Source organism: Antechinus flavipes, chromosome 3 (assembly GCF_016432865.1).
Source record: "Antechinus flavipes isolate AdamAnt ecotype Samford, QLD, Australia chromosome 3, AdamAnt_v2, whole genome shotgun sequence".
Lineage (NCBI taxonomy): Eukaryota > Metazoa > Chordata > Mammalia > Dasyuromorphia > Dasyuridae > Antechinus > Antechinus flavipes.
In genome coordinates, this window is record NC_067400.1 from 579,970,856 (window position 1) to 579,989,135 (window position 18,280).

Genomic DNA, 18,280 nt, shown 5'->3' on the forward strand with positions numbered 1-18,280 from the left:
AATGACTAAACAAGTTGTAGGACATAAAAGTAGCAGAACGTTACAGGAATATGAAGGATATAGAGAAGCAAGGAAGACGTGTACAGATGCAAAGTGAAGGAAGGAGAGCCAGGAAAAAAAGAGCCATTGTGATTACAATGTAAACGGAAAGAAAAACAACAAAATAATCAAAGATGAATGTTGTCTAACTATAATGAGCAAACTTAATCCCCAGAGATGAGGGGATACCCCCTGCCCTGCAGGGAACATGCTGTATAATGGCAGATTTTAAAAAATATTTTGGTGAATTTTTCTTTCTTTTACATTTTATTATAGGGGATGATTCTGTAGGGGAGGAGGGGGAGACACAGAATGACACACACAAAGAGAGACAGAGACAGAGACACACACCCAGGGACGCAGAGAGACAGAGAGAAAGAAATTCACTAGAGATATAATGTAGATAAATAAGGTAAAACAAAAGATGTCAAAAATATTTTTAGAAAAAAATTAAAGTGTGGGGGCCATCTATAAAGTTACAGATAAAATGCCAACCAGTAACTAAAAGTACCTGCTCTCCCAGAGCTCCAAGGTCAACTGTACTATCCGTAGCTAGGGCCACTCTCCAGGGAGACCAAGAGACCTCTGAGTTTTGTTTTTAGTCAGGTCTGACTTTTTCTGACCCCATCTGAGGTTTTCTTGGTAAAGATACTGAAGTGGTTGGCCATTTCCTTCCCCAGATCATTTTACAGATGAGGGAACTGAGGCAGGCAGGATTAAGGATGAATTGTCCAGGATCACACAGCCAGTAAGTAAATGAGATCAGATATAACTTCGGAAGAAAAGTCTTCCTGACTTCAGGCATGGCACTCTCTCCACTGCACAACCTAGCTGCCCTGACCTCTGGGGCAGAGGGAGCAGAAGCTCTCTCTCCGCCTCCCAACAGTGATGGCAGCAATACTTGAGCCCCTGAGACCAAGAGGCAATTCAATTCCAGAGAGAGCCAGAGAATGAATGGCAAAATTGGAGAGGGGAAGGAAACCTTAATTCATCTGCCTCCCCATTGCACAGATAAAGAAACTAAGTTCAAGAAAAGTCAAAGAATCCCAGAGTTAGAAGGCATTTAGGGGCTACTAAGTCTGCCTAATAATACCCTCTAAGAGAGCCAACCTTTGCTCAAAGACCTCCAGCAAAGGGGAGTGGAGGGAGCCCAGGATTCTGGGGGCAGCTCTCAATTAGCAGACTTTTTCAGACATCCACCCATTGCTCCTAGCTTTCCCTTCCAGGGCCAGGCAGGGGTAAGCTAATAATTCCTCATTCACACAACAGCTCCAGAAATACTAAAAAAAAGAGCCAGAGCCCCTCCTAAGCTTCTTCTCCAAGCTGACTACCCCAGTTCCTTCCCATGGTCGTCATTCAGCGTGAGCTGCAGCCCCCAGATCCCACATCTGGTTGAGTTCAGAGGCAACTGGGGATGGCCAATTGCTTTGTGAAGCTGGATCTGGGTGCCAGCCTGCCTCTTCTACTGATTCCCTATGTGAACTTGAACAAGTGCAAATTTCTAGACCTCAGTTTATAATACAAGGAGAGAGAGACGATGAAATGAAAGCTCTCGGCTACCTCTGAACTTATGATCTCATGAAGCTTTAGCAATAACCTGACTCTTCATTAAGCCCCAGTGAAAAAGTGTTCCTTTCCTCTAAAAGACTACACTGAACCATTTATCTATCTATTCATCTATCTATCTATCCATCCATCCATCCATCCATCCATGTATCTATCCATCTATCTATCTATTCATTCGTTTGTTTATCCATTTATTCATTTTATTATTTTAGCTTTTTATTTATAAGATATATGCATGGGTAATTTTTCAACATTGACCCTGGCAAAACCTTCTGTAACAACTTTTTCCCTCCTTCCCCCCACCTCCTCCCCCAGATGGCAGGCAGTCCCCATTCATGTTAAATCTGTTAAAGTATATCTTAAATACTATATATTATACTGAAGCATTTATTGAAAGCCAACTACGGTCCAACCTATACGGGGAGAACATGTAATCTGGGATAAATATGCCCTAGTCCTGCCCTCCAGGAACTTACAATCAGACCGGGGAGAGGCAGCTTATGATTGAATAAAGAAATGCAGACCATATAAACATTGCTGGAAGGAGACCAGGGGAGGAAGAGGAAGGAGAAGAACATATCTAAAGGAGTCCCATAGTTTCTACTCAGGAGCTCCAAAATTTCCCTTGCCATCATCCTGCTGTAACTGGGGAGCAGTTATAGGAAAGGGGTGATGGTATAAATGGCTCCTGAGAGAAGAAAGTTCAGGTACCAAGGTCCGATTATTTTCCTTTCAATGCTGCCATTTTGCCATCTCTTAGGGAGGTCGTGGGCAACGTGGCATAATTGCACCAAAAGAGATCATGAGTCCACGATCATGGTGCTGTGTGGAAATGAAGGCAATAGAAAAGATATCAAGAAAAAAATTTTATTAAAAAAAAAAAAGGAGAAAAAAGAACACTATCCAAACTTTAGAGTTAAGTTAAGCTCTGGCTCTGCTAAGAACTCCTTGGGAAAGCTCTGGTCAGCCAATCTCTTTGAGTTTACTCATCTGTAAAACAGGACTAATTAATTATTCATGCTACATCAATCTCACAGGTCTAACATTCAAGAGGATGGAAAGGCTGTAAAATGCAAGGTGTATTCATGGAAGAGTGAATAAGTTCTACATTACTTAGTTTTTCCAGTTCATTTTTTTTTAATTTCTTTTTCCCCCTGAGGTAATTGGGGTTAAGTGACTTGCCCAGGGTCACACAGCTAGGAAGTTTAAGTGTCTGAGGCCAGATTTGAACTCAGGTCCTCCTGACTTCAGGGCTGGTGCTCTAACCCCTGTGCCCCGGAGCTGCCTCTTTCCAGCTCATTTTCTCCCCCTGTCGCATTTCCTGAGGGGCTACCCCAAAGAACTGGGCAAAGCTGGGATGAAGGGACTTGGTCAATACACACCTCTATCCTGAGACTAATCATAGCATCACCAAGGTGAGAATTGAAAAGGGCCTTAGAAATCGCCTCATCTAACACCTTGATTTTACAGAGGAGGAAACCGAGGCTCAGAGTGGCTAAATGATTTGACCTGGATCCCAGAGCAAATAAGCAGCAGATTCAAACCCAGAGCTTCTGACTTCAAGTTTTGTGTTCTCTCCACTCTAAACATCCATCCTCAGATCTTCCCCTAGTCCACAGGGGACTCTACAAATCCTGGCTGGAAACTTGTGGGACATTGGAGGTAGTTTCATCTTATTAATATGTAGAAATTTTAGAACATTTCAAAACTGTTCTAAGTTTGAACTGCTTGAAAATCAGAGTAAATAGCTCCAGGAAAATGAAGCTCTACTCTGGTGATTCTTCTCTGGGACTGAGCAAAAACGGCAGGCTTTATCCCGAATATCAGAACCAGCCAGTTAGCTTGTGTCTTGAGGAATCAATCCCTCTGGACTTCATTTCTTGACTTATAATATTAGGAAGTTTTATGACATGATTTCTGGAAAGAACCTGAAAACAGAGTGTCAGTTATAGAAGGGACTTGAGAAGGGTCCTTAGAACACAGAATGAAACAGCTTGGCAGGGCCTTAGAACATAAACTATCAAAGTTAGAAAAGAACTTAAAACAGAGAATGAGAAAGCTAAAAAGGAATCTTGCAATACAGAATGTCAGAGCTGGGAGGGCCTTTAGAACCCAGGAAGTCAGAGCTGGAAGGGCCTTTAGAACCCAGGAGGTCAGAGCTGGGAGGGCCTTTAAAACCCAGGATGTTGGAGCTCAGAGGGCCCTTAGAACACGGGATATCAGAACAGCTGTCAGAACAGGAAGGCTCATCCTGGAGATTGAAGCTCTGATAACTCAGGAGATGTTGCTTCCGATCCAGGGCTGAGATGCTTACTATAAAAGTCTTCACATGGATGATTCTTATTTGAGTCTTTTTGTTTTGTTTTGCTTTGATTTTAATTTCTCTCTGAATACAAGGATGGGGTTGGCCTAGGGACCTCTGAGTCCCTTCTGTTCTAACCCCTATGATTTTAGGGTCTCACCCACTCACAAAGAAACAAATTTAGTCTCTAGGGATAAGAGATATTGATCAGACTCTGGATGGAAAAGAGAAAGGAGCTGAGAGGAGGATAAAAAAAGACATTTGTTCATTTGATCACAAAAGGAAAAGACAGTCATTCAATCATGGGGGTGGAGTGAGGAGTGGGGAGCTGTCAGCCCCCAGTTTCCAGCTGCATCACCTCTGTCCACACTCTTTTCCTGGGACTTTAGAGTAGGGAGCTGAGTCCTGATATCTATTGTGGGGGCTTCAGGGGTCTGGGAACAGAACCCAGCACTTTCATCAAAACAAAAAGCAAGAAAAAGCTGGCTCAGGCTCCTTAAGGGAAGCGTGGGTGTGAGGAGGGAAGGGGGAGGGGGAAAGATGGACCGGGACAAAATCACCGGATCCAAGGGAGATGAAGGACCCAGAGGAAGAGGCAGGAAGAGCCTTATGTTACTTCTGGCTCTGGGAAGTATTCCCAACTGCAAAGCATGTCAAAGTTTCTCCCTTGGGGTCACTCACTTATCCTCCGATAAGGAGAGTCCGAAAATCATCAAATATTAGAGTTAGAAGGTGCTAAGAAACCAGGATGTCAGAGCTGGGGGGCCCTTAGAACGCAGGAGGTCAGAGCTGGGAGCCCTTAGAACCCAGGAGGTCAGAGCTGGGAGGGCCCTTAGAACCCAGGAGGTCAGAGCTGGGAGGGCCCTTAGAACCCAGGAGGTCAGAGCTGGGAGGGCCCTTAGAACCCAGGAGGTCAGAGCTGGGAGGGCCCTTAGAACCCAGGAGGTCAGATCTTGAGGGGTCCTTAGAACATGGGATGTCAGGGGTGGGAGATTCCATATTGTCCAAACTCTTCCTCAAATCAAAAACTGTTTTTGGCTGGAAAATAGCTCCCCATCCCCACCTCTATTTCCCAGATACACTCCTCGGTCCTTTTAAAAATAAGCTTTATTGATGCCTTTTGCTTTTATATTCTGCTCTTTTCCAAAGGTATCCCCCCCCTTTTCCTCTCCCCAGAAAATTTTTGAAAAACCAAATTTTCAGTAAAATCACTGACCAGATAGCAAACAGTACACGCAACATTTCACATCCCAGTCTCTGACACTCCAGAAAAAAAGGAGGAAAGTGAGTTTTTTCCTTGCTCCTTCGGGTCCACACTTGGTCAGGGTTATACTCCACATTCTGCCTCGTGTTATTACTTTTTCTGTTTACATTGTTGAAGTCATTCATTCAGCAAGAAGCGAGTAAAGGTGCTCTCGAGGTCAGGCACTGGAGGCAAAAACACCGGAGCCAAACAGTCCCTGCCTTCATGTAGCCCTCGATCCACTGGGGAAAACCGCAGAAAAATAAATACAAAACATACACAAAGTAGATAGAAAGTCATCTCCAAGGGGGTGGGGGTGGGGAAGGAGCACGGAGCGGGTAATCAAAACAGGCTTCTCGCAGGAAGCCCCACCGGGTCCCAGCCCGCTTCTCTCTGACTTAGAAGGAGCTGCCCCGCCCTCGCACGTGGCAAGGGAGGGGCTCACCTTGATGGATCCGGCTCACCTGGTCTAGGTTATCTGCGTCCCCCAGTCGTGAGGGAACTGGCAGGTGGGATCGCCAAGCCAACGCCAGCGATCTGTGAAAGATCCTGGGAAACGGGAGAGCTGGCGAAAGATTGAAGGGGAAGGATGTCCTGATTTGGGGGATGGGGAGCAGGGGAGTGAGGGGAAGGGAAAGGGAGGGAGAGAAAGAGAAGGGAAGGGAGAGACAGAGACAGAGAGAGAGGGAGAGAGAGAGAGAGGAGAGAGAGAGAGAGAGAGAGAGAGAGAGAGAGAGAAGAGAGAGAGAGAGAGAGAGAGAGAGAGAGAAGAGAGAGAGAGAGAGAGAGAGAGAGAGAGAGAGACAGAGAGAGACAGAGAGAGAGAGAGAGAGAGACAAAGAGAAAAAGATTGAGAGTATGTACGTGATTAAAGAGAGAAAGAGATAGAAATAGAGACAGAGACAGAGATAGACAGACAAATAGAGACACAGAGAGTACGTTTGCCAACTATAAGCCTGACTTCAATTCCTGGGAAAATTCTAGGAAAAGTCATTAAAGAGATGGTTGGAAAATGTCTAAGAAAAAAATAGTAACTAAAAATCAATCCAAGTCACACCAGAGTAACCTCATTTCCTTTTTTCTTTTTTGACAGGATTATTGAGACAGTAGATAAAGAGGATGCACAGATATAGTTTACCTAGACTTTAATTTTTTTAAATCAAATATCTTATTCTTCTGGGAAAGAAAGAGAATATGAACTAGACAGTTATCCAGTCAGAGAGATTTAGACTCAAAGAGTAGCGAACAGTTGAGTATCCATTGGCAATGCCATAGGAAGTATCCAAAAGAGTTGTGAGTATCCCAAAGAGTTGTGTTTGGTCTAGTGATTTTTTACTACTTGATCAATGAAATGGAAGAAGGCACACTCATCAAAATTGCAGATCTAAGAGCTGGGAGGCCCCTTAGAACCCAGGAAGTCAGAGCTGGGAGGGCCTTAGAACCCAGGAGGTCAGAGCTGGGAGGACCCTTAGAACCCGGGAGGTCAGAGCTGGGAGGGCCCTTAGAACCCAGGAGGTCAGAGCTGGGAGGGCCTTAGAACCCAGGAGGTCAGAGCTGGGAGAGCCCTTAGAACCCAGGAGGTCAGAGTTAGCCCTTAAAATTGCAGATCAGTGAACAAGGCTGAGAGGAACAGATTAATATGTATGACAGCTAAGATGCAAAAGGTTCTTAACAGGCTGGAAGACTGGGCTAAAACCAAGATAAAATTCAAAAGGGAAAATGTAATATCTTGCACTTAGGTACAAAAAACCAGTTCCCCAAATATAAAATAGTTCCGGTAGGGATAGCTGTTCTAAAAAGAAGCTGGGAGCGGGGGAGCTGGGGGGGGGGGGGGAGATGGCTCAGTGGACCATTAGGAGCCAGCCGTGTGATAGGTGTGCAATCCTAGGCCACAGTGGGTAGCAGATCATAGCCTTCCAGGAACAGGAAGATACTAATCCCATTGTATTCTGTACTTGGCAGATCACACTTTTGTAAGGCTGTGTTCAGTTCTGGGCACCACAGTTTAAGAAGACCAGATAAGCTGAGAGTGTCCAGGGCAGGGTAATCAGTACAGCAAAGGTTCTTGAGTTCATGATATCTGAGCATTTTTTGAAGAAACCCTACGTGATTAACCCGGAACAACAAAGATTCAGGGGTTGGGGGGGGGGATATGATTGTTATCAAGTATTTGAAGATTTACTCCTCAATTCCACCTCTACACCATACAATTCAATAATAAGATGCTTACCAGACGACCCCTCAATCCCACCTAAGACCACTCTCCAACTCCACATAGAAGCCTTAAAATTAGCTTATCAGGGCCATGAAGCACCTGGTCTCTCTACTTTTTTCCTATAATATCTTCTTGCTCCTGATTCTCTGCGAACTTTTTTTGGAACTTAGCTCACAATTATACTAAACTTTGTCCCTTGACTTGGAAAAAAAAAAAGTATTTGAAGGCCTGTCATCTGTTTTTTGGCCCCAGAGGAAAGAAACCACCATTGGGTGGAAGCTGCCGAGTCAAACTTAGGCTTGGTGTCTGGACAAGTGTTTTAATCATCAGAACTGGTTAAAAGCTCATTTATACCAAGTGGGATGCAACATAGACACACGTACGTAAATACAAGGTACAATATTGTGAGGTGGGAAAGGGTTAATAAATGAGGAGGATCAAGATGGAGAGAGCAGAGAAGGCTCTGCAGAGGAGGCAAGATGAGCTGAACCTGGAAGGAAACCTGGAAGCAGAGGTAAGGACCCAGAGAGGGGGATGTTGGTACACTGCAAAGAAGGCGCACAGGCTCTAAAGTAAGTCAAACAGCAGTTATTAAGCACCTACTGTATACCAGGTACTATACCAGGTATGGGGACACAAAAGAAAGGTAAACAAGCCCCCAGTAGCTCACAGTGTAAAGGGAGGGACAATATGCAAACAACTGTGGACAAACAAGTTATATACTGGATAAATTATAAAAAGTCAACAAAGGGAAGATATCAGCTCGAAGAGGAAGGGTTTGAGAAGAAAGACAATGCGTTCTTTTTTGGATGTGTTGAGTTTGAAGCATCCTATTTGAGATATCCCAAAGGCAGCTAGTATTGCTAGAATGGAGCTCAGGAAAGAGGCCACGGCTGGAGAATCTGGCCCCCTCCCACTCTCCCAGGCTCCTTACATACTCCCCCTCCTTCTGACCCCCACACACATGCTTGTCATGCCAGGGACACTGGCTCTTTGTTCCACCTCCCATCTTCAGGCACTTTCAGGGCTGCCCCCATCCCTGGGATTCCCTCCTTCCCATTTATCTCCTGTTTTCCCAGGATTCCTTCAAGTTTCTGCTAAAAATCTCACCTTCTTTCCCAATCTTCTAAATATTAGCATCTTTTCTCAGCTGAGTCTTTTTAATTTATCCTGTATATATGGACACAGTGGATACAACACTGAGTTTGATGTCAGAAAGTCCCAGGCTCAAATCTGAACACAGACGTTTACAACAAGTCCTGGGAAATCACCTAACTCAGTCAGTTGCCTCAGTTTCCCCATCTGCCAAATGAATTGAAGGAAATGGCAAACTGCTCTAGTATCCCTGCCATGAAAACCCCAGGTAGAGTCACAGGGAGCTGGACACAAGTGAAAACAACTGAATGACCACAAAACTTGAAACAGTTTTTGATGCTAAATAGCTATGTGCAGCGTGATAAATGTGGAAATGGGTTTAGAAGAACTGCACATTTTTAACCTATACTGGATTACTTGAAGTCTAGGAAAGGGGGAGGGAGGAAGAAACATTTAAAACACAAGATTTTGCAAGGATGAATGCTGGAAATTATCTTTGCGTGCATTTTATTTTATTTTTGTTTATTGATGTATTGGCTATTGCCCTATTTTGTAATTCTAGTCTTTTTTTTTTAAATGTTAAAGTTTTTTATTTTCAAAACATATGCATAGATAATTTGACAACATTGACCCTTGCCTAGCCTTGTGTTTCAGTTTCTCCTCCTTCTCCCCACCCTCTCCCCTAGATGGCAAGCAATTAATATATATGTTAAACATGTTAAAATATAGGTTAAATCCATATATGTATAAACGTATTTATACAATTCTCTTTTTGCATGCATTTAAAAAATAAAAAGCTATTATAATATCACAAATGTTTAAAAAAATGTGTATGTAATTGAGAAAAAATTAAATGCAAAATAAATAAATAGAAAGCTATGTGAATTGTATAAATATGTTTATACATAACATAACATAAACATTTGTGATATTATAATAGCTTTTTATTTTTTTAAATGCATGCAAAAAGAGAATTGTATAAATACGTTTATACATATATGGATTTAACCTATATTTTAACATGTTTAACATATATATTGGATTGCTCGCCATCTAGGGAAGGGGGTGGGGAGAAGGAGGAGAAAATCTGAAACACAAGGCTATGCAAGGGTCAATGTTGTCAAATTATCCCATTCATGTTTTAAAAATAAAAAGCTTTATTTTTAAAAAGCTATGTGAATTGTTGTTATTATTATTTGATCATAGGTTTTGAACTGAAAGGGATCTTAGAGTTTATCTAGGTAAACTCCTTCATTTTATAGATGAGTGAATTAAGGCTCAAGGAGGAATAATATGAAATAAGTCTGGAAAGGTCGGCAGGAACAAATAAAAAAGGTTTACTAGAGTTCCAGCACGAGGCTAAGTGGCTGGAAATATGAAAAGAAAAGTAAGATCATTTCTGTCCTTAAGAAGCCTGCCCTCTAAAAGGGAGAGACAGACATATAGGGTAGTGGTGGCCAGAAAGGGATGTTGGGGTTTGGAAAACAGGAAGATGGTGAATAGGGCCACAGGAAAGTCAGTTAGCATATTCTTAGAAGAAATTCTGGTGGCCTTGATTTGATTATGGTTTCTGGACTGGACATGGAAGGGATGGGGATCAAGGGTCACAAGTAGTAAATAGAGCTGGGATTCAAAAGCAGTTCTCCTGTCTCCAAATAGACATTATCCCATTGCCTCCGGTCCTCATCCCGGTGGATGCCCACTCTCCCAAGTAGGGATCGATCTCCTGCAGAAGCTCCAACACCTCCACGGGCCCCTTGCCTCCCTCCAGCAGCACAACAGGTGCCAGGGAAAGCAGCCATTCCCCAGATTGCTCAACAAACCAGGTGTGCACAGCCCAGCCAAAGAGGCCACGTAGGGGCAGCCAGGAAGGACTGCAAAAAAGAACAGACCCCTCTGTCTTTGGGATTGGCAAAGCCTCCTGCTTCTTCCTCAGGCAAAACAGCAGCTAGCTTCCCTCAGGGACCATGGAAACCGCATGGAAGGCTCAGCTTCCCCAGCCTTCTCTCCCCTTTTGCTGCAGAGGGCTGGGCTGGGCTGTGGGGCCCCATTCGTACCGGTTTCCCAGCTAAAGCTCGGGAATTCATGCATGTTGCTTGGCAGGTACCTCAGCACTGCCTCGGGCGCCTTGGTCCCTTTTTAACCTCTCCCCTAGAGCAAAACTGCTCCAAATGGGTAATCCTGGCCAAGCCACTTTTCATTTCTGAGCCTCAGTTTCTCAAGAAGTCACTTCCAAGTATTCTTCATCCTCCAAACCCAGTGATTCCCTTTTGTATGAGGGATACTTCTCTGACCTAGCCATAAAGCATTTAGCATGATATTTGCTTTACCCTGAAGAGTTAACACTAAACAACTTCTTGAGGGAAGACTGAATATAAAACTTGTCCATGGTGCCCAGGATTAAGGCCCAGAGGAGTAGGCTAGAGCTAACTTTAGCACTACCCAGGAGCCCCCTCTCTAATAACAAGTGTCCCAAGATGCTTCCTCTGTAACTCTTAATCTGCAGAGATTTCAAATTTCACTTAAGATGAGACAGAAAAGGTGATAAATGATCACTGAAAAGAGAGGCTTGCTTGTCAAATACTACATCCTTGTCAAACTCAGGAGTCCTGATTCCCAGTCATGGAGTTCCCAGAGATTCACAATGTTGGAAAGAGATCATTTGGAGATCATTTAGCCCAATCTCCTTTTGGAGATGAGCAATCAAAGAAGGAAAACAGTTTACCAGGCAAACTAGTAACAGAATGCCCCCCAAATACCTAAGAAATACTGCCTTCTCTTTCTCTTTGGTTTTCCCTTCAAGTCATCCACCCCTTCTCCTCTTCTAAACCCTGCTCCTCACGAATTCAAGCTATTATGTGACTTTGGACAAGTCATTCTTTCTCCTCTGGTCCTAATTTTATCATCTTGTAAAAAAACAGACATGGATCTATCATTTCTGTCTTTGTATCACCAGTGTTTAAAAGCACAATGTCTAGCAGTCAGTCAATAAAGATTTATATCTACTCTGTATCAGGCTTTTGATTGATTGCTGATCAGGCCTAGATGATCTCAAGTTCCCTTCCACCTCCAAAGTCTGTTCTCCAATTCTAAGTGATGTGGTCCCTCTAAGTGAGCCCTAGTGGGATTGCATATCAAGAATTCAATAATGATTAAAGCCTCTCAACACCCCCTGGGGTTAGATGATCCCAGGGAAGCATGTTACCCAGGGAAAGAATGAGAATGGGAGGGCTGTGGATACCTTGGCCTTGCATTTGTACCTTTTGTATCATGTATCACTGTGTACTTATCGTTCCTGGAACAGATCTCATATTCCTTTACTAGAATGTAAGCGGCAGGAAGTCAGGGACTTTTGGTACCTCAACTTCCTCAGGAACTATATATATATCTCTGTACACAGTAGGCACTTACAATATATTGAATGAATGAGTGAGCAAGCATTTATTGTTTACTATATGCTAAACACTAGGCATGAGCTTACAAATACAAACTAAAGACAATCCCTAACATCAAAAAGCTCATATTCTAATACATTGACTAGTGACCAGAGAAGAGCATTTTAATCTGGAAGTCACTAGGTACAGGGAGTGAAGAGCAAGAGAGAATTGATTGACCTGTCTCTTTATTGCTTTTAAGTACAGGAATCCAACCTGTAAGTACAGGAACCTGGGAAAGCTTTTGATATTAGGGGAGAAAGAGAGAGAGAGAGAGAGAGAGAGAGAGAGAGAGAGAGAAGAAGAAGAAGAAGAAGAAGAAGAAGAAGAAGAAGAAGAAGAAGAAGAAGAAGAAGAAGAGAAGAAGAAGAAGAAGAAGAAGAAGAAAAGAGAAGAAGAAGAAGAAGAAGAAGAGAAGAGAAGAAGAAGAAGAAAGAAGAGAAGAAGAAGAAGAGAAGAAGAAGAAGAAGAAGAGAAGAAGAAGAGAAGAAGAAGAGAAGAGAAAGAAGAAGAGAAGAAGAAGAAGAGAGAAGAAGAAGAAGAGAAGAAGAAGAGAAGAAAAGAAGAAGAGAAAGAAGAAGAGAAGAAGAAGAAGAAGAAGAGAAGAAGAAGAAGAGAGAAGAAGAAGAAGAGAAGAAGAAGAGAAGAAGAAGAAAGAACATGAGATAAGAAAAGAGTAAAAGAAGAGAGGGAGGGAGGGAAAAAGAGAGAGAGAAAGAGAAAGAGAGAGAAGAAGAAGAAGAAGAAGAAGAAGAAGAAGAAGAAGAAGAAGAAGAGAAGAAGAAGAAGATGAAGAAGAAGAAGAAGAAAGAACATGAGATAAGAAAAGAGTAAAAGAAGAAGAGAGGGAGGGAGGAAAAAGAGAGAGAGAGAAAGAGAAGATGAGAAAAGAGTAAAAGAAGAGCGAGAGGATGAGATAAGAAAAGAGTAAAAGAAGAAGAGAGAGGGAGAGAGAAAGAGAGAAAAAAGATAAGAAAAGAGTAAAAGAAGAAGAGAGGGAGACAGAGAAAGAGAGCGAAAGAGAGACAAAGAGAAGAGAAAAGAAGAAAATGAGGAAGGAAGAGGAGTAGGAGGAAGAGAAGAAGAAAAAAGAGAAAATCAGAAAGAAAGAGATAGAAATAGAGTGAGAAAGGGATACACAAAGAGAAAGAGAGGAGAGAGAAAAGAGAAGAAGAAAAGATGAGAGAGAGAGAGAGAGAGAGAGAGAGAGAGAGAGAGAGAGAGAGATGCTCCCAGATTGGGGAGGGACAAGTAGAAAGCACATTCCCAATGCTTCCCTCAGTATCTGAGTGATTTCCAACAGTTACATATTAGCTGGGCTGGTGTATTGCCTGTGATCTACCTGTTAGCCACTGCTTGTCTCAGAACTCTCCTTTGTACCAAGCACCCAGCTAAAGAGAGAGAAGGTATGAGAATGGGGTGAGGAAGTAGGCAGAAGGGGAGATTGGTGGCCAATAATGAAATCTTAGGGCTCTCCTCTTCCATAGGCAATCTGTCTCTGAATCCTAAAATGTTAGAGTCAGTAGGACCTAAGTCTTCTCTATTCCTGCCCCATATCCTACCAGGAGTCTTCTCTTTAACATCCCAGGCAAACAGACAGTTTAGGTATGGTCGAAAGAACACTGGATTTGGGGACAGAACACCCTTTGGTTTTTACCTGAGTGATTTTGGGTAAGGAATTTTTAAAATCCTCAGTTTCCCTTAGCTTCAGTTTATTTAGTCATTTCAGTCTTGTCCAATTCTTCATGACTCCATTTGGGGTTTTCTTGGCAGAGACAATGGAGTGGTTTTGCTATTTTCTTCAGCTCATTTGAGATGAGGAAACTGAGGCAGAGTGAAGTGACTTGCCCAGGATCACCCAGCTAAATTATACTTGAATTCAGGTTTTCCTGCCTCCAGGCCCAGCACTGCCCAGTTTACTCTTCTGTAAAAATGGCGAGTAGAGAGGAGAGTTTGGGCCTGATAAACTTGTAAGGACTTTTCCCACTCAAAATGTTAGAAGGTAACTACTTCTAATCATGGAGAACACTCCAGGGACCAAATGAGCAGTTGTTAGTTTCCATCTTTCCCCAAATTTCTTCCTTTGGAGTAATTTGAGTTTTACACTCTTATGTCATTGTCATGCACAACTTTTAATGGAAGAATTCCCACTGCTGTCTATAATTTTAAAGTATTGCCTGGGGCACCAAGGTTTGCAAGCTCACACTGACCTAAGATCACCCAGCAATCTTTAAGGAAAGTAGAATTCACATGAAGATCTTCCTCCTTCCCAGACTGATTCCCTGTCTTGATATGCTGCCTCCCCCATTCCTATTAGTCTTCCTGGGGTTCATCAGACTTATTCTCAGGTCTTCTGAGTTGCAACAGACCCCAAAGCAGATTATCAGAGCTGGAAGTGGTTTCAGAACAGAATATCTGAGCTAGAAGATAGTCTTAGAACATGGAAGGTTAGGGATAGAAGGAATCTTAAAAAAAAAAAAATAGACTGTCAGAACACAGAATATCAAGAGTTGGAAAGAAACGTTGGAACCCAGGATGTCAGAGCTGGAGAGGGACCTTAGAACCCAGGATGTCAGAGCTGGGAAGACCCTTAGAATCCAGGATGTCAGAACTGGGAGGACCCTTAGAACCCAGGAAGTCAGAACTAGGAGGGCCCTTAGAACCCAGGAAGTCAGAGCTAGGAGGGCCCTTAGAACCCAGGAGGTCAGAGCTAGAAGGGCCCTTAGAACCCAGGATGTCAGAGCTGGGAGGGGCCTTAGAACCCAGGGTGTCAGAGCTGGGAGGGCCCTTAGAACCCAGGAAGTCAGAGCTAGGAGGGCCCCCAGGAGGTCAGAGGTGGGAGGACCCTTAGAATACTGGATGTCAGAGCTGGGAGGTGCCCTTAGAACACAGAGCTGGAAATGGACCTTATAATGTAGAATGTGTTGGAGGGAAAAAACCTTATAAGACAGAAGTTAAGAGTTGTAATCTAGTCCAACTAACTAGAGCTAGGTAAAATCCAAGTACATGAAGAACCCAGACTTTGCCGCCAGGATTCTTTCTTCTATCCTGGAGAACTGACTTCACAAGGATTTTATTAGATGGAAGGAGTGGTACAGTGGACAGAACACTGGACTTAAAAGTCAGAAAGACTCATCTATCTTCCTGAGTTCAAATGCAGCCTCAGACACTAAGTAGCTGTGTGGCCCTAGGCAAGTCATTTAATCGGTCTACCTCAGTTTCCTCCTCTGTAAAAGGAGCTGGAGAAGGAAATAGCAAACTATTCCAGTATCTTTGCCAAGAAAACACCCACGGGGTTAGGAGTTGGACACCATTGAAACCTTAAGGCAGGGAAATAAACCGTCTTTCCCCCCATTTTACAGAAGCAAATGAAGCCCCGAGAAATGAAGAGGTGGAAGGGTAGTTGAACCCATATCTTCCAGACTACTACAGTTTCCTCAACAACAAAGTGAGAACCTTACCTGCCCTACACACCTCAAGGGCCTGCTACCAGGATCACAAACACCAGAAGTTACTGATACACCGAGCATTTTGGCTACTTCCTATCCAAGTGTTTGGGATCGATTACTGCCCCTTTGAGGACCCATCTCCACATTTGGGAAATGAGGGATTGGACCAGATCACGGTGCCTTTCGGAGATCTGGGATTCTGCCACGGTCCTGGGAAAAAGGACGGGCGTTCCTAGGGGGCCTCGATTTGGCAAATGCTTTTAAATGATTACTAGGTCCAAGGCCTCCGTTCAAGACAAAGGCAGGAATCAAACAGTCCCGGCCCTCCAGCAGCAGGACCGCGAGCAGGATCTCCCAATCAGATCTTTGGAGATTTCTTTTGGGGGATTAAGGGCGGAGATCCAGGATAAAGGAAGGGGGCAGGACATGTCTAAGAAAAAAGGTTCGAAATCCTGAAGAAAGAAGGAATTGCCCCCTTCCCCTCTCCCTCCTTTCTAAGTCCTCTGCCCTGCCCATGTCCCCGATCCCTGGCCGGTGATCGCTGTGCTGGGTGGGCTCGCTCGGGCTGCCGCTGGGATTGCTCTCGGCCCCTGCAGACTCCGAGGGAGCCAGGCAGCCAGCGGGGGCACGCGCACCGACGCGCACCGGGTCAGCTGGCCGAGACCTCTCCGTGCCCCGGGCCGCTGGCAGAGACGCACGGGCGCTCGCTCCCCTTTACCTTGTCCGGCCGCGGCCCCGCTCACAAGCTCTCGGGCCCGGCAGTCATCGCCGCTCCGCGGCCGCCGCAGGCGCTCCCGGCTCGGTCTCCAAGGCTCTGGGCTCGGGTTTCTGGGCTCGAGTGCTCCGGGCTTGGCACTGCTAAGTCTCGAGCTTCGCGCTCAGCGTTGCGCACCAAATCCCACCCCCCAGCCGCACAGTCTTGCCCGTTAGCCGGGTCTGAGCGCAGGTGATCCCCCTAAGGGGCGGGCGCACTGGGGCCGCGCCCCCACTCCGGCCCCCGGCTCGGAGAGGGGCAGTCCCGGGCTGCCAGGCTGCGCCAGGTGCCCGGGGGTCCGCGGTCCGCGGAGCCGTGGCGCCTCCCCGTGGTCACCTGAGGACTCTCATCGAGTCCATCCCTGCTTCCTCTGAGTGCCAGGGGACCCTCCGCCTCTAACTCCCCAGCTTGAGGTTCGAGTCTTCCAGCTCAGGCAAAGTATCTTATCTCCGACTTCGTCCTGCCTTAAACGTAGGGATCGTGGGTTTCAGAGCTCGGAGGAACCTTCAGGGACCAGCCAGTCCAACCTTCCTTTTTAGGTTGGATCCCCCAGTTTGCTGAGGAAACTGAGCTGAGGAAGTCAAGGTCACAGGGGGAGGAAGAGCTGAGACGCTCGAATCCTTTGTCTCCAAATCCAGCCCAAGGGAGTAATAATGTACCTATCTGAAAGGGGCCTGGGAGAAAATGGATTCATAAACCTTGGAGCTCACTGTTACGTGTGTGAGGATCTCAGCTCGGAAGAAGGGATGGATGTGGGAGCCAGGGGGCCTGCATTCAAAGCTTATTTCTACTTGTTTTGAGAATGACTTTTGAGCAAGTCACTCCGCCGTTCTCAGGCTGTTTGTTCTTCTGTAAAATGAGAATTAGCCCGAGATGCCCCCTGTCTCCTCCTGCTCTAAATCTCTGATCCTGAGAACCGGGGCATTTTCGACCGAGAACAGAACAAACCATAAGCTCGACTATCTCACCTGAAATAACAGGGGAGCTATCCCTAATAGAATCAGTCAATAAACATTTATGAAGCACCTACTATGTGCTAGGCACAATGCTCAGCACTGGACACACACACACATACACATACTCTTAACTAGCTCAGTCTAAGGTGGGTTGGAGAGAAAAGGGGAGACAGAGACAGAGATAGAGACAATACTGGAACATAACTACGTACAAAACAAAATAAACACAGGATAAATAATTTGGTGATAAATCCCTCTATGAAGCATCAGAGAAGGCTTTGGGCAGGATAGAGACGTTAGCTGAGACTTATTAAAAAACCACCAAACAAACAATACTAAAGCCCTCAGTACATAGCCACACGTAATTGCCACATTGGCCATGTCCCAGAATGTATGTCTCTAAGTGTTTAATCTCCATTCTTTGGATTTGTGATTTGTCATTGAGTTGATCAGAGTTCTAAAGTCTGTCGATGTTGTTTTTCTCTAGAATATTATTGTGAGTTATTTTCCTAATTCTAACTCAATTCTCTCCTCATCAGTACATAGAGGTCCTCTCCGTTTCTCTGAAGTTATCCAATTACTCCAAAAATAGAAATGGAAAGAACATCACTAGGCAGTGGAAATTTAATGTGGTAACATGACAAAAAATATGAAAGACACTTATCAAAGTGTGTGTGTGTGCATGCAATCTGATTACTTTCTGACATGTTGACCAATTTTGAGAATTAAAAAAAATTCTTTGTTATAAGGAACTGTATCCTCTGGGATACAGGGAGATGTTTAGACAATATAAAAAAACAAAAGCTACTAAAACAAATTTAATTGGAAAAAGAACTGTATGTAATTGCTTACTATCTCAGGGAGAATGGTGGAGAGGGAGGGAGACAGATTTAAAACTCAAAACATAAGAAAACAAAGAATGTTAACATTGCTTTTACTTGTAATTGGTTAAACAAAATATTATTAAAAATTTTAAATTAAATATTAGTTTTAAAAGAAAAGAATTGAATTGTAAGGGATGACAAAGGTCTGCTGCTCCAAGCCCTTTATTTTATAGATGAGGAAGCAAAAACACAAAGAAGAGGAAGTAGTAAATAGGTGGGTCAGGTTTTGAATCCAGAGCTTTTTATGCCAGAGCTAATGCTCTTGTCAGTGTATTCCCCTTCCCCTCTTCATTTGATCTCTCAAAGCTTCAGTTTTCTGATCTGTGAAGAGGGAATAATCAAT

The 18,280-nt window shown here is 44.2% G+C and overlaps 1 protein-coding gene across 1 annotated transcript in view; it reads right to left on the bottom strand.

Moving 5' to 3' along the window:
• NCMAP (non-compact myelin associated protein) overlaps positions 1 to 16,331 on the bottom strand; it is a 41,831-nt gene extending 25,500 nt beyond the window's left edge. The window contains exon 1 of the mRNA XM_051988224.1: positions 16,062 to 16,331. The gene's annotated coding sequence lies outside the window, so the exon portion shown is untranslated. The remainder of the gene's footprint in view (positions 1 to 16,061) is intronic.
• Between the last annotated feature and the right edge of the window lie 1,949 nt (positions 16,332 to 18,280).